Genomic DNA, 17064 nt, shown 5'->3' on the forward strand with positions numbered 1-17064 from the left:
AGCATGAGGGCTAAGGTACACATCAATCACAACTCTCTCTGATTATACAGTGAACAAGAACTAGCAAATGTCTTTACAAGACTGGGCCATTTTGATTTAATCATATCCCTTCACCTGCAGGACAAAGGCCTGATTCGAAAGATATCGAACTTAGTGGAAGTCTTTTGATCTAGTTCTGCATCTGCACAAAAAATCTGGGACAATATGTCAAAGTTAGCATTAGAACTGCTGCAAAGTCGGATATTCAAAGTGACTGTAAATCAGACATAAAGGGATACCAGTGGTCTAACGGGCTTCCCAGTTGATGCGTAGCCACCATAGCTGACTTCAGCCACACACCCTTCAGGAGCTACGGGCACCAAAGGGAAGGTGCGTAGCTGGTGCTTCCTTAACAAGAAGTGATTCAGCAGGCAGGTAGAGTTATAGGAAAGGGTTCATTATTACGCACACTGAGACACCAGTGTTATATGCACGTCCTCTAAAATGTGTGTGTTAATAACCTGGCTTCAGTTTGCGATCCTGAGCCACTGATCTCACAAAACTAAGTCCTGCCTGCAACTGCCTCTTTTCTTCAGTTCATTGCACTATACTACAGATGGGACAGTTTTATGCCCCAGCTATTCTACAGTGCCCATCGAACCAACTTAGCCAGGGCACAAGCTACGGTGATCCTCAGGCTTTTTAACCTGTGCAGGGGGCCAAGTAGCCCTCCAGCAGCCCACAGTTAGGGATGGCACATTGACTCCTCCCTCAGTCCCTGCAGAAGGCTAAGCACCATTTCAGGAATGGATTCCCCTGTGCCTGCCATGATGGGTTAGACAGAGTGCAGACAGAAAGACAACACAAAACACACTGAGAAACGAAGAGAAAGATTCAACCTTAGTTCGTTAGGCTTTTTTCCTTTTTGGTGCCAATAAAGGTATGTTACTGATTATCTGCTTCATGGAACAAGAAGGCTGTGTTTCAGATGGAGAAGAATATATATCATTTGAAGGCAAGTAGGACCATTACCTATACTTTGGGAGTTGACTAGATGCAAGATGACTGGATTTCCTGAGCATTAACAAAGTAAGGGTTTTGACAGATCATGTGTGTTTCCCTAGCCTTTACTGTTCTTTTTTCCCTCCCCTAAGGTGCACGTGCTCAGAAAATTACTGAGCTTTCACAAAATGTACTGAAATCATAGTAATACTTAAGTTTCTATAACTGACCTCACTGAGGCTGATTGTGATGTTAGAACTTGTCACCTCCAAGTGCTATAAACATGACTCACTACACCTCAAATACAAGACACATGCCCTTAGCTAGCAGCTGTTGGAGACTGTTTCGCCTGTTATGTGGACCAGCCACTAGAGGAAAACAAAGACCCTCGCTCTCCTCTTGCAGGTTCTATTTAAATGTTTATTCACGTGAGAGAAAGATTTTATGATAAATGATGTAATAAGTGAGCTATCAGAGCACTTTATCAATATTCAGCTAATTAGCCCTCACAATACTCCTAACAGGAAGGTAAGGATGTGTATGTAGAGATCACTTTACCTGTCACTGAAATATAGCCACCTATGCAGTGGAACACAGCACAGCAAAGCAACCATATGTAACAATTCAGGACAAGAAGTGACGATCAATTATACTATTCATATTTTTGTCTAAAATATTGGGATACAGTTTATTAAAACATTCATGCAACCCAAGGACCCAACCCTGCTGTACTAACTCAAGCAAAACTCCCATTGGGTTTAAATGTTTATGTCTTACATTTTTAATAGGAATTTTTCCACAGTAAAGATTGCAATATTGTGCTTTTGATTTCTTCACTCCCCTCCACCTCCCAAATCGTTATTTCCTGTGAGAACCAAAAGGCTATTTTTATTTGTTTTGTTGCTTTACAGCAAGACCACATCTGTCTGGGAGCTGACAACCACGGGATTTGGGTCTAAATTTAGAACTAGAGTTCCCAAAATGTATACAGAAATTATCAGGTTCCAAGAATAAAACATTGACAGAGTCTTAAATAAGAAGACTGGGAATTTTTGAAGACTGGATTTCCTGCATAGTGAATCATAATAATGAATCATAATAATCTTGGCCTGTAATTCGGAATAGCTATGAAATTCTTTAGCAATATCTAATGATTGGTTTCCCAGCATTTCTATCCAAGCTGAACGTACCCTTGAAAAGCTTGTGATTAGAATGAGTTAAAAGGCTCCTCATTGCCACCCACCACTACATTCTTGGCCACTATTGTGTTTATATATATCGATATAGATATATATAGAATTGTAATGTGTGAACCAGAAATCTGAAAGATGCCTAAAGTCACCCTAGTGTCTTCAAGAGCACAATGGTTTACCTACTGCAATAAGTAATTAATCTTGGGCTCAAGATTTCCTGATGGGAGCCTATTGACCCCAATACAATAGATGAAAGTATTTTATCCTGTATGTTCCCCTCCTGACCCTTTCCCACTTTTTTCATGCACTGTCTCCTCTCATACCATGCTGAAGAATTCTTCCTTCACTCTGATATTTTAGGCTTATTTTACCCTCAGCTGCTCTGCAGAAGCCTGACATTTCTTGCATTTGTGTAAGAAGATTAACAGATAAGGAAACTCTGGACTAGTTTCCAGCATATGCTGAAACGTACATCAATAAATACAAGAGTAAATAATATATATTTATAGTGGCCCTTCATTACAGCCATGCCTCTCTATAGATTTCAGTGATGCTCCATGCTGTAAACAAGGCTAGATTTAGTCTACTGTAGACACCTTAAAGGGTATGTCTATACTGCAGCTGGTACCATGCCCTCCAGGTAGGCAAACATGCATTAGTTCTACTCAAGCTAGTTTTATAAAAATAGCAGTATGGATGTTGCAGTGTGGATGGTGGCATGGGCTAGCCACCCAAGTGCAGTCCTGGGGGGATTGATCAGACTTATACTCATGACTATTGGGGGTCATTTTTTTTAGCTCAGAGGGTAATAGCTCAAAAATTAAAAAAAAATGTTACAACTTACTGCCTTAAATCTCCTGCAGCAATACTAGCTTCTACTGTCTGTGTTTTACATCTGCATGGGCACTTGATACTCTCAGACAATAGCAGACCTCCAGCTGTTACCCAGAAGGTACTTAAACAACCATCTTGGATTAATATGTAAAAAATGTCCTACATTTCTACATATTCTTGGCCAAATACTGCCTCAAATAAAAACAATGCAACTCCAGAATAAGTGACCCTTCCCCCATTCCCTTCCCTCAAGAGGTTCTCTATTGGAAGAGCTCCATCTTTTTGCATCTCTTTATACATTTTGGTGAATCCTTTCTGTAGCAACATATCTACCCCCAACCAACACCCTTTGGGAAGAGTAAAGGAAAACATTTATGAATGATTCAACTGCTTCAAAGTCTCCCATAAGTAAACATCTCTATTGAACTCAATGGAGCTATATCACTTTCTGGACCCATTGAAGTCAATGGGAGTTTTGCTATAAACTTAAATACAGTCAGGATTTCACTCCTGGCTCTCTATAGAGGTTGAAGACTTTCCTCTCCTTAAACATTCTCCCCACATAAACCAGAGAATGCTCTACTCTCATTGACCTTTCAGATAAGAACTGAAGATCATATGCACAACAATTGAGAAGGTACCATGATTTTCTGTGCAACATTTCACTTTCTTTTAGATGTTCCCCTCAGTATGGCAACAGGGTTTGTGTCTTCTCATTTCTCATCTCTTTTTTTAAAATCTGTTTGCATCCAGAAGCCCCTTATACCTTCACCCACCCTTGTTGTGGCAGAGTTTAAGAGAGTGGGTGAGGATTATATATTGTTGTAGCAAGGTGGTCACCCTGCTCCAGCCCTGAAGGGGTTAAAGCAGCCCTAGAGAGGGCTGTGGCTGGTAAAGCCAGGCTGATTGGGGGAAGCAGCCACAGCTGGGGCCATGCCCCAATCAGGCCACAGCTGGCCATATAAGAGGGCTTAGGGCCAGAGACTGAAGACACACACTCTCTCTAGCTCCCTAGAGAGAGAAGGACCTGGCTGCCTGGGAAGCTGAGAAGGGTATCTGGGGTGAAGCAGTGCTAGGGAAGGGCAGAGGGAGCTGGGGAGCTCCAGCCTACCAAAGCTGCAGGCCGAGTTAAGGGCCGACAGAGGGTACTGTGGCTGCAAAGGGGCAGCCCACAGATAGGCAGAGGCAGCTGTTCTAACCCCCCTTGCTGATGATGAGTGGTTTATAGACTGCAGTCTGCCCCAGTGAGCAAGGGCTAGATGGTGACTGGCAGTAGCCACTGAGGCAAGGGGGGGATAAGGGGTTGTGGTTTCCCCTGGACAGGGAGACCCAGATTGTGGGTTACTGCAGGAGCAGAACCCTGATGTAGAGGGACATGGGGGCCAATGGCAGGTGACCCACCAGCCTGCAGACTGTGCTCCGGGCTGGAAAGACCTAATTCCTGAGACGATGAGCAGGAGGCACTGTGCCAGTGAATCATTGCCCCAACACAATTGTATTTACAGGTCTTCAAAAACCCACCCATCAGTGCGTAGGAGTTAACATTCCTCGGTGAAGATCAGAAGCTGCAGAATTACACTGACACCAGCCTGGTCAATGTCGCTGTTTTCTCTTTATATCTTAAAGGGAAGCTATGAAATTGATCAGTCTCTTTATGACAGTATCTCTATATTTCTGCTGCTAGAAGCACTAGCTGGAGTGGCCCTAGATTGAGAACCTGAGTCTCCATTGCCCTGCAATCTGTGTAGTCATTTACACCTCTGCAAAGTACTACAACTCTGATTTGGTAGCATTTTACACCCACTTTGCACTGGTGTAAATGACTATACAAATTGCAGAACAATGGAGAATCAAGCCCTGAATTTGTACTGTTATGCAGCTTGTGCAGTTACAAGCAACTGCATGGTATCCTGGCAAGACCAGCATAGAAAATATCCAGAAAGGTACCATTTTCACTCTTCTGGGGCTGCTGGAAGAACTATGAGCAGCAACAGCAGAGAATTGGGTGATCATAAGGAACTATACAGGCTTGCCACCCATCTGTGTTTCACCTGCACAGTCCAGGTTTTGACTTGTGTGTCCAGGTGCCATTGACAAGTCTTGATGTCTGTGGTTTTTTTTGTTTGTTTGTTTTATATCTGTGGGGGGTGGGAGGCAGAGCTAGGCTAGGGTCTTGGGGGGGAGAAGGGGGCAGGACCTCAAGGAAAGGAGCGGAGCAGGGGAAGGACCTTGGGGAAAGAGTCAGAGCAGGGCGCACAGTCTCAAGGGTCTGGTTACCAGCCATTAAAAAGATGGCAACCTTGGAACTACAGGAGATGCAGAGAATTGAAGAATGCAGGGGTATGAAGGAAAAGAGAGGACCGTGAGTTTTACAACAGGGAACCCCCAAGTCCATGGCTGCTTACTGAGACCACGTGGCCTAGATAGATGGTCCTGTGTATCTACTCTCCTTTTGCGTTTACGCTCCTGGTCTGCAACATGAAGTAACAACCGAGTTTATTTGCGAGAGAGAGAGAGAGTGTTTTATCCCATGCAGTCTCTTAATGTTTGTCTGGGTGCAGCTGGATTGCATAGCATCTTTAGATCTTTCTATGGGGAAATTTATCCTGAATGCTTATACAGCAATGACTCCTAATGTTCATGCCATTAGCACTTTTCTCCATAACAGTCCTGCATTCTTCAATTTCAGTTACAAGGGTATTTCAATAGCTATTATGTATTATTTGTAGCATTCTTTTTCTAATAGGTATATACAATTTTTTTGCCTTCCAAAAGCTTCACAATGTTTTATTTTAACATCAGTAGAACAGTGACACTATAAATATTCAGTGAAGGCAGATAGTGACATTGCTACATAAGAGGCACCTTTTACTTTGACTAATTCTCAAGCTTTTGGGGCTGTTCCCCTTTGGACATTTTGCTGTTAATATTACTTTGACTGAGCCAAGCAGTTGTCAAGATTTTTTTGCTGCCATGTGAAATGGCAATAGTCACATTTATTTACCACTCTTCTGCTTTGGATTGCAGATAACATCTCTTCCTCCGCTACAAACTCAAGAGGATCTTTGTTTTCAAACAGCATCACAGAGCTTATATCAGGAAACTTCTTGCATGGAATTGCTGTTCTTAGATGATAGCATCTATTAGCTGAACTGAATTTTAAAGTCTAGATGTAGATTATATTCACATTAAATAGTTCTTTGTAGTTGATGATCAGCCATGAGATTAACTATCTTTTGTTCCTTCCAAGATGTTTTAATCACATATCAATATGTTTCAGCAGTGTAATTAGTTTGGATTGTGGCAAAGATTATCTTCATATGTTAATATATCACAAAGCATGCTCACAGTACTTCATAAACAATAAATAACATACATACAGTTTGGATATTATTATTTACAATGTTTCTACTCTCAAAAGATTTATAGAGATGACCCAAAGATCTGACCATCTACACAGTTGCCCCCACAAATTTTAAGTCCAAGCACATTCAAGGGGATAGGAGTAAAAGCCTTCCCTTATAGCACTGGACAGTCTGGTCTGGGCATGGAGGAGTAAATGGAAATTTCAAGATTCTTATTCCCTCCTCAAGCAGAAGGACAGTGAAAGATGGATGGGGGCAAATATTCTCCTCCACAATGAGCTGGCCAATGCAAGTAGAGCAGAGGGATCTTGTAGTTTGCTGCCGATTTAAGTCACCAGTAAACTGATACCCTTAGAGCAAGAAGTAAGCATGAAGCAATTGCAACTCTTAGGGAACATGCTCCTCCCAGCCCTCGAATACTATGTACATTTTTGGCTCCCCAGCTCAACGTGTCCACTCTGTTTAATGTTTTTTCCGCATGGAGAAATGCTATTGACCCTATTGGTGAAAATACATCTAAAGGATATCTAATAATGGAGACTGGTGTTCTAGAAGGAATAACGTGTTTTGTTGCTATGAATAAAAATAGCTGGCAATCATTCATTACATACATATTGGAAATAATTTTAGTACGAATGACAAGATCAGGATTGACGAGAGAAATATGCATGTATGAAAATCAGTCCAGATGGTTTTTAACCTTATGGGTTAGAGAAATATTAGGTAATCATTTCAAGAAATGACTCCATATCTAAAATAGCTTCCCTGCACTCTTTGCTAACAGTTGGAGAGGAATCTATCTAAGCCAGAATATTTATTAGGTAAATGTTTCACCAAACATACATTTTCCTGGTATATTAGCTCAGTTAACTTGTTAATTTGACTCTCATAAGCTAGAGGTACTGTACCACTGAAGTCAGTGGGAGTTTTGTAAGTAGCTTCAGTGACAATGAGATAAGGCATTATAATTTGGAGTTTCAAAAGCATTTAGCATTAGCCTAACTCTGTTTCAGTTGGAGTCATAACGTTATTTTGAGGCAAGTGAGGCCAATTTTGAGTGTTTCTGAAAATCCCACCCTATAAGTTTAGGGTCACATTCTAACACTTGGTACAACTTTCATAGAGACCTAGTGTCTCAAATGCACTTAATAAATTTTAGCCCATACAATGGAAATCCAAACAAAGATGGGAGTTTTACAGCACTGCCCTTAGTGGGTCCTGGCTCTATTTATTTGTGAATACATTTTTTAGAAATAAGTTAGAATGACCTACTATAAAAGATGACCATAACCATTAATTCATTTATGGATTCAGAGTCTCCAAGTGAGTTTCTCAAACCTACATGGACGTTCTCGACTGTTGGATCGTTGTGTCTTTGGATCTCTACTCTAGCTAAAAGACACATCAAAGTACAAGTAGGTTCATGTGAGTTGTTTATTCAAGCAGCTATATGGATTGTATTGTAATCACTGAGGGCTATATTGTGCCTTGGAATATATCAGGGAGTAAGAGCTTCTCTTAGACCTTCCTTTAACTATGAAGACCTTTGATCCAGGTGTGCAGGGAGAAGCATGCTCTGCGTTCCTGATTATTTCTCCTTCAAAGCAGGTAGGTGGATAGTGACAGAAAGGGATGAGGGATGGGTGGCACTCTGAGTCCACACTTTGGAAATTGCTGCTGATATAGGCCAGAAGCAAATTCCTAAGACCTCAAAGAAAGGTGGGAGCATGGGAAGAAATTGTAATTCAGAGGGTGTCTCACAGTCATGTTGCTTCTCAGGGCTACCTCGGGAGTGCTGCTGATTATGCACTGCCCTTTCCTCTAGGCTGTGCCTAAAAGCACAGTCTAACCCCATATGTGAATTATAAAGTCTAGTTCCAAACAAGACTCTGCAAATATCCAAATGCCACCAAGTTTTGGACAAAACGGGCCCCCATTTTTGCTCATATCAATGCTGCTACTTCTAATTTTAGAGGATAATAGTATCCTATGTGGGTGCAAGTTGGCTGTTCTCAGTCCCACAGACACTTAGGTTATTTGTAGAGTTAAACTAGTAATTCACAACAAATAATTTATTCAACAAATGTAGCCTGTTTTCTCCTTGTAAAATGTTCACTAGGAAAATACTATTTCTTCCACTTTTTTATTATTTGGAATTTCACAAAGTTTTTGCAGAATCTTGTCAGTTATCCCAAAGTGTTCATTTGGAGAAAAAAAAATCTGCAAAATCATTTTGACATTTAAAAAAAAAATTTCAATTGTTTGGCTCAAAATGACTTTTTGTTTCATTATTTCCTTTATTTAAGAAATTCAAAAATGTTTTAAAATATTTAAAATGGAAACTAAACATTTTGTTTTGGGTCAAACAATATTTTTTCAATCTGTTTGATTTTTGACTTTTTAATTTGCTGTGGTGTTGAGGAAGGTGAAGTCTCAGGGAAGGAGAACATAAACTTGGAGTGGAGGGAAATGATCTCCTAGCTGAGGCCCTCCTTCCAGATGATGTCATGGCATACTCTCACACTGAGGATACCTCTCCTGGGGAGGGGATCCTACTTATTCAGAACAGACAAGTAACAGTAGTGGAGGATTCAATTACTAGAAATCTAGCTGGTTGGGTTATTTATGACCAGGAGAAAGACATGGTGAATTGCTGCTCGTTGCGAAGATTGTGGACCTTTCAAGACATCTAGACAGCTTTATGTGCAGTGCTGGGGTGGAGCTGGTGGGTGTGGGACTTGTAGGTACCAGTTATATAGGGAAAGGAGAGTGGTCCTGGAGGGCAAATTTAGGCTGCTAGGTTAAAGATTAAAGTCCAAGACCTCCATGGTAGCATTCTCTGAAATGCTGCCAGTTCCACATCCAGGGCCAGTTAGACAGGCAGAACTGTGGGGTCTTAATGTGTAGATGAGACAATGTTGTAGAGACGAAGGGTTTAGATTTATTAGGAACTGGGGAACCTTTTGGGAAAGGAAAAGCCTAAACAGGAAGGATGTGCTCCACCTAAACCAGACTGCTGGCATGTAAAATTGAAAAGGTCATAGACTAAGAGCTGGGGGAAAGCTGACAAGTGCAGAAGAGCACATGGTTCACAGATACACCCCTTAAGGGAAGATTTATTAAAGGGTATACTCTATATGCTTGTAAAGAGGGCAGGATAGAAGTTGATAAAATACAGATAAGAACAGAAGAGAAACAGTCACGTGAAAAAGAGTCCCTGTCAATTATCTGACAGGAAGGATGACAACTAAAATTGAAAAAATTCATAACAGCTTGTATATAAATGCTAGAGTCTAAATACTAAGATGGGTGAACTTGAGTGCCTGGTAATAAATGAGGATATTGATAATAGGCAAATAGAAATTTCGTGGAACAATGATAATCATTGGGACACAGTAATACCAAGGAACAAAATATATAGGAATGACAGAAATGGCCCCACTGGTGGGGGAGTAGCACAGGTGACAAGATAGGAGACAAAGGGTAGGAATAAATGGTAAGTTTTCAGAATGGAGAGAGGGTCTCCAAAGGATCTGTACAGGGTTGAGAGCTGTTTAACATATTTTTAAAAAGATCTCGAAAAAGAGGTAAACAGTAAAATGGCAAAGTTTGCAGACAATACAAAATTGCTCAGGTTAGTTAAGTCTAAAGCTGGCTGTGAAAAGTTACAAAGGGATCTCATAAAACTGGGTGACTGGGCAACAAAATGGCAGATGAAATTCAATGTTGATAAAAGCAAGTGTGGCACACTGGAAAACATAATCCCAATTATACATACAAAAATGATGGGGTCTAAATTAGCTGTTAGATTTTGGAGTCTTTGTGGATAATTTTCTGAAAATATCTGCTCAGTTTGCAGTGGCAGTCAAAAAAGCTAACAATGTTAGGCACCATTAGGAAAGTGATAGATAATATGACAGAAAATATCATAATGCCACTGTAAATCCATTGTATGCCCACTCCTGGAATACTGTGTGCAGTACTGGTTGCCATGTCTCAAAGAAGAGATATTAAAATTAGAGAAAGTACAGATATGGACAATAAAAATGGTCAGGGATGGAACAGCTTTCATATGAGGAGAGATTTGAAAAAAAAGACTGGGATCATTCACTTTAAACAAGAAACGACTAAAGGGAAATATGGTAGAGGTCTATAAAAATCATGAATGGCGTGGAATAAGGAAGTGGTATTTACCTCTCCACACAACAGAACCACTAGGGGTCACCCAGTGAAATTAATAGTTAGCAGGTTTAAAATGAATATAAAGAAATACTTCTTCAAACAATGCATTGTCAGTTGTGGAACTCATTGCCAGGGGATTTTCTGAAGGCCAAAAGTATAACTGTGTTCAAAAAAGAGTTAGATAAGTTAATGAAGGATAGGTCCATGATGGCTATTAGCCAAGATGGTCAGGGATTCAAACCCATGCTTGGGTGTCCCTAAACCTCTGATTGCCAGAAGCTGGGACTGGATGACAGGTGACGGAACATTCAAATTGTCCAGTTCTGTTCATTCCCTCTGAAACATTTGGCACTAGCCATAGTCATAGGACAGGATACTAGGCTAGATAGGTCTGACCCAGTATGGCCGTTCTTATGTTCTTATGAGTTTAAGTGAAGAAAACATGACAGATTAATTTTTTCCAAAAAAAAGTGATCATAACTTTAGCATAAACATGGCAGAAGCAAAATCTTTTCATTTTTTAAGGGGATACTTTCAGAAAATATTCTGTAGTATGCACAACACGCTAATCATTTTATTCTACTTTTAGGTACCTTGATTCATATGTCACATATGCTCATAGATTCATAAACTTTAAGGCCAGAAGGGACCACTGTGATCATCTAATCTGACCACCCATACATGCAGGCCACAGAATCTCACCCACCCACTCCTGTAATAGACCCCAGTCACCCAATTTTGTGAGATCCCTTTCCAAGTTACAGTGAATCCACTATTTTCTCTAATTCAAAGGAGCAAGTGACCTGTGCCCCATGCTGCAGAGGAAGGTGGAAAACCCCCAGGGTCACTTCCAATCCAACCAGGGGAAAATTCCTTCCCAACCCCAAATATAGCAATCAGTTAGGTCCCACCAATGAGGCACATGGGAAAGAATTCTCTATAGTAACTCAGGGCCTTCCTCATCTAGTTGTCCTATCTCTGGTCATTGGAGATATTTACTAAGAGTTGTGGATGGGTGATATGCCATCGTACACAACCTCATCAGATCATCCCCTCCACAAACTTATCAAGCTTAGTCTTGGAAGATGTTAGGTTTTTTTGTCCCCAGTATTCCCATGGGAAGGCCATTCCAGAATTTCACTCCTCCAATGGTTAGAATCCTTTGTCTAATTACAAGCCTAAACTTGTTGATGGTCAGTTTGTATCCATTTGTTCTTGTACCAACATTAGCCCTTAACTTAAATAACACCTTTCCCTCCTGGGTATTTATCCCTCACATGTATTTATAGAGAACAGTCATATCTCCTGCCCCCAGCCCATCTTTGTTTTGTAAGGCTAAACAAGCAAACTGCTGAAAGTTTCCTCTAGAGAGAAGTAACAGGATGCTCTGGAGTGAGTTTATGACAAAATGGGCATAAGTCAAGGGTAAATTTTCTGCGGGTATGCTTTAGCATGTTTAAAACTGGTTGGGAAAAAAATCCATGACAATTTCAATGAAAACATTAATATTTTTCCATGAAATATTTCATATTCAACAACATCATTTTTTGGCTTTCAGCAAGTGAAAAAAAAATCAGAGAAAAAAATGTTTTTTGGTTTTAATTTTTTTCTGTGTCCAGTTGCAGGAAAACTGAAAACAAACAAACAAAATTCCTCTTCAGAATTTTTAATGAAAACCTGAAAATTAACTAAAAAACAAATGATTAGCATGCAAATTTCAGTGATAAAAAATAGGTATTTTAATAATAGACCAGCTCTAACTATATTCTAAATCTGTTCACAAATATCCTCACTTTAAAGGTATTCTCTACATTACAATTTTTACCATTCAGTATTTTGCTACTGTAAATACATATTACATGAGACCATTCTTATACCAATGCTTGTTTTATTTTAATTAGCATTTAAACCATGTGATCTCATTACTTTTAACTCTAGCCTTTTCACTTCCTCATCCAATCTCTTCTTGTTTATTTCTCTCACTTGTTATGTTACATGTGCAAAACCATCCGAGGGGTTTAAAACCAGGTTTTATTAACATTAATAATTTAATTAAAAGTTATGAGTCTAGGTAGCACTGAAAATCTCAGCTCGCACCTTTAAATGTTTTCTTTAAGATAAAATCAAACTTTTGGGGCTGTATCAATAGGATAATAAAGATAATTAGTAAATGGCCTCTGATAACACCTACATTAGAATGTGTGTGGGATCTTTATGTGTTTGACCAGAAATTTTGTGAGGTCAGTTGAATTACTCTTTGCAAAGAAGTTTGAATGCAAAGGTAGTATACATATAGGTGTGTATGTATTTAAGTATTATGTATTTAAGTAATTATTACTATTGTTGTGATATATGGTTTGTAATCTTTTGCATTTAAGTCATAAAAGAAGAACTCAATATCTAGAAGTGAGACTTTTAACTTCATAAGTATGGCATTCATTAAAGATTTTACCAGTTTAGGAAGTAAAATTTATTGGTTTATCTGTCTGAAAAAAAGCCAAACAAACACTAGCAGCATGATAATTTCATGAGGAAAAGAAGGTTTTGAATAAAAGTTTGTGATTGTTCCTCACTAGCAGTAAGAAACTGATGTTTCCCTTTAGAATTTTCCTACCAAGTTGCAGTATTTAAAGATTTTTTCTGTAACATGCAGAGGGCAGTTGGCAACTCACAATCTAGAATTATACACTTAGATAAATAAAATTGAAGCCAAATTAACTTTTACATACACATAGCAATTGTCATGACTATTTGTGACAAAACTGTGGAAGGGAACTTTTACTTTAAACTCATCAGGGTTGGAGGAAAAAAATGGAAAACTGAGATGACCTGATCTGCCTTTGCCCATTAGGGACTTTTTGATAGTCATTGTCTTCAAGAAAAATAATTGCTTCTCAAGAATGCTCAGCTAAATCATTTTATTAGTGTGAACTGGATTAAGGTTATAGGAAGGTCCCCCTTGCTTCTTACCCAATAATATCTGACCATGCATATCAAAGAGTGGAGGAGGCAAATTATTCATTATTTCACCAGCATAATGAAAGCATAAGGGAGGTTTAAAAGGACGCTATCTGCAGCAGGAAACTGTCAAAGAACGTGGGAACACAGCCCTCCTGCATTTTCGTTTCAGCTCCGTTGATCAGAAGATTGAAAGGCCTGCTCTACCTACAGGGGTTCTCTGTTCAGGCTCCACAGTGCAATTATAATCCATCCTCACCTCCTTTAGAATGACAGGCCAAAAACAAAGCCTAGAGCTTTTGTACAGCTTAGCATTCCTAAGAAATAAAAATCTTCATTCCTTTTTTTTTAAACTCTTAAGAATTAATTAAAATTGTTCTGATATAATATTGAGGGATAAAAAACAGCTTTAAATTATCTAATACTTTAAAGGATGGATTTTTGCTATAGAAAATTTAGAAGGATCAGTTGCTAACTGCCGCAAGGTAGGGCAGCTAATGGCTTTGCCAACATACTGCCAGCAGGAAAAGGGGACACAGCTGGCAGAATTTTGCCACATGGAGGAAGTTAAGTCTATACCTGGTTTTCACTTTGATTGCATATTTTAGCAGTAGAAATGTGTAAGTAGTTAAAGCCCCAAGGATTCTTCCAGTTAATCTCACTGAATCTCAGATTTTTGAGGGATACCTCAAACTCAATAGAAAAACCTTGACAGCCAATAAATATACACCATCAATCACTATAAAAATCTTAAGTGGTTGCTTTATCTTCCTGTGCCAATCAGAGGCTGAACCATCACCTTAATTATGCTTATTCAGGTAGTGTTGTAGACACCGTGCTATAATAGCCTTGATGATTTCTATGCTTAGTGCCCGATCTCCAGTTTGCACTAATAGACCAGCATTCTGCCTCATCTAGCACAAACCAGTATCAAGCAGGCTAAAGTTAACTGTCAGGTTACACTGCAAAATGAACAAGCAGAGTGTGTTTGGCAAGCAAATCTCAAAATATGTGCATGACATTTAAGTGCATACATTTGTAGAAGGCTATACAGTACAGGGATGCTACAATTTAGTCTAGTTATACATGTAAAAATCTGCTTTGAAAATTTAAAACTCAGTGATGATGATAAATGGCATGAATTTGTTTTGCCCTGCTCATTCTCTGATATTTCATGTTACTTTGGGAAAACACTCACCCCCATGTTTACAGAACTGAATTATTCAAGGACAAAAATCTGCTATTCAAGACCATATCACAAATATTTGAAATGTCAAGTTATCACCACTTCCACATATAACATGTACATTTAAAAAGTAATAGCTTATTGGTATTATATTATTTTGAATTATTTAACAATTACATTGAAGAAGTGGTAGGAGTTCACAATTAGGATTCAGAGCCCTATTGAGATGGACATTGTACAAACACTCAGAAAAACAAAATCTCAGTGGAAAAGAACATTTAAGCTGGGATAAATTAGAGTCACTTTAAGGCCCCTGTATGCTAATAGACTGGTGAAAAGGGGCCTTAAGAGTAAATGAAAATCGGGCCCCTAATATAGATTACTTACACACACCAAGAAGAATTTTCTTTCAGTTCACTTATACATTGATTCTCTTTGTCTGGAGGAAATAAAGAAACATTATTTTATGATTTTTCACATATGGCATATTATTTTGCCTTTCAATGACATTGGTTGGGTAATGTATATGCAAGAGACCCAAGAGCTGCAGGATAGAGCAGAATCAAGCCCTGAATAGCCAGTAGGGGAATATTAAAAGACAGTTGCCTTGTTTGTCATTCATTACTTATGATGTTACTTTCAGAAGTATTAGGGGGAGGAAACAAATACAGAAGCTGTGGATGTGTCAAACATTTAGGATCTTTCATTACATTTGTGTATGTGAACTTAGAGAGAGAACTTGGAGTTATTCCAAGCAATAGCCAATAGATCTAGCTGTAGGAGACCCAACCAGTGACATATTTTGGGGGAAATTGCCAGATGTGTGTATGCTTCCTCACATGGGTGTTTACTCCTGTACAAGGCATCGGCTACTACATTCTCGGTTCTGGCAACATTCTGTAGTAGCTCAATTTTTTATATTTTGACAAAATCTGTAAATTCATATGTCCAGAGCATATCTATCTGACTGTCCTCCAGTCAGGGGCTGCTCTAGGTATTTTGCCGCCCCAAGCACGGCAGGCAGGCTGCCTTTGGTATCTTGCCTGCAGGAGGTTCCCAGTCCCACGAATTTGGTGGCACACCTGTGGGAGGTCCACCGAAGCAGCAGGACCAGCAGACCCTCAGCAGGCAGGCTGCCAAAGGCAGCCTGCCTACCTTCCTCACGGCGACTGGCAGAGCACCTGCTATGGCTTGCCACCCCAGGCACGCACTTGGCGTGCTGATGCCTGGAGCCACCCCTGCCTCCAGTTCACACAGGCAACACCACAATTCTTATTGCCTGACAGAAACTGCACGTGAGTGCCCGGAGGACTGCTCTGGCTGGGAATTTTTCACCTAAACATTTTTTTTTGGTTTTGTTTTGTTTTGCCAAAAAATGCTGACTCATCAAAACCAAAACTATTCAGAGAAAGGGGCAGATCTGATGAATTTCCCCACATGAAAAATGTTGAGGAAAAAAGTTTCAAAATTACTGGAATGAAAAGTTTCTTTTGGATTATTTCTTTGTTAACTTTTGTTTAGAAATGACTTGTCATTTAGAAATTCAACGTAATTTACACTAGAATAGGGTTAAAAAAGAAAAAAATGACAACACTGGAACAAAATATTGGGAAATGATTGAAATAAAATGTTTTGATTGACCCAAATGGAATTGTCATTTTGTTTGTCAGTTCTCAAAAATTTTCAAGACTTTGATTTTTCATCCTGATTTGGGATGGAATTTTTTTCTGAAATCTCAAAAATTCTTGCAGGATGGGTACTTCCTACCCAGCCATAATGTGAAGCACTGCAGGGCCCTCCAGAAAGCAGGACCTCTCACTTGTTCATACTGAATAAGAAGTAGGACAAGACCAATTATCACTGTGGGTTTGTCTACACTAAAGCTGAGAATCAGATCCCTAGCTTGAAGGAAACATGCCTGTGCTAGCTCTCATCAGGCTAGTGCACTAATAATAGAATGTAGTTTTTTTGCAAACAGCAGGAGGGACTAGCTACCCTGAGTATGTGCCTAGCATCTCAGATGTGTATGTAGTCAGGGTGGCTAGTTTCTCCCACTGCTTATACTGCCTTGCCTACACTCTATTTTTTGTGCACAGGCTTGATGAAAGCTAATTGTGATATGTCTCCTGGAGCTGGGAATCACCCTCAGCTCAAAGTGTAGACATACGTTACTTTTTGTTGAGCAAAGAAGACAAACCAGCATGCTTTTGAAGCATCTGTAACCCACTTATCAAGTGTGTGTTTCTTACAACTATACTATTCAATGCTTCTCATCAATGCCTCCCCAGTCCCGGATGAAGTAAGACCATTTTGGAGTCTGAAACCGAGGTCTTCTAGAATGCTATTTGTGCCTTGACTTGGGGTA

This window comes from Chelonoidis abingdonii, chromosome 3 (genome assembly GCF_003597395.2).
Source record: "Chelonoidis abingdonii isolate Lonesome George chromosome 3, CheloAbing_2.0, whole genome shotgun sequence".
Taxonomy (NCBI): Eukaryota; Metazoa; Chordata; order Testudines; family Testudinidae; genus Chelonoidis; species Chelonoidis abingdonii.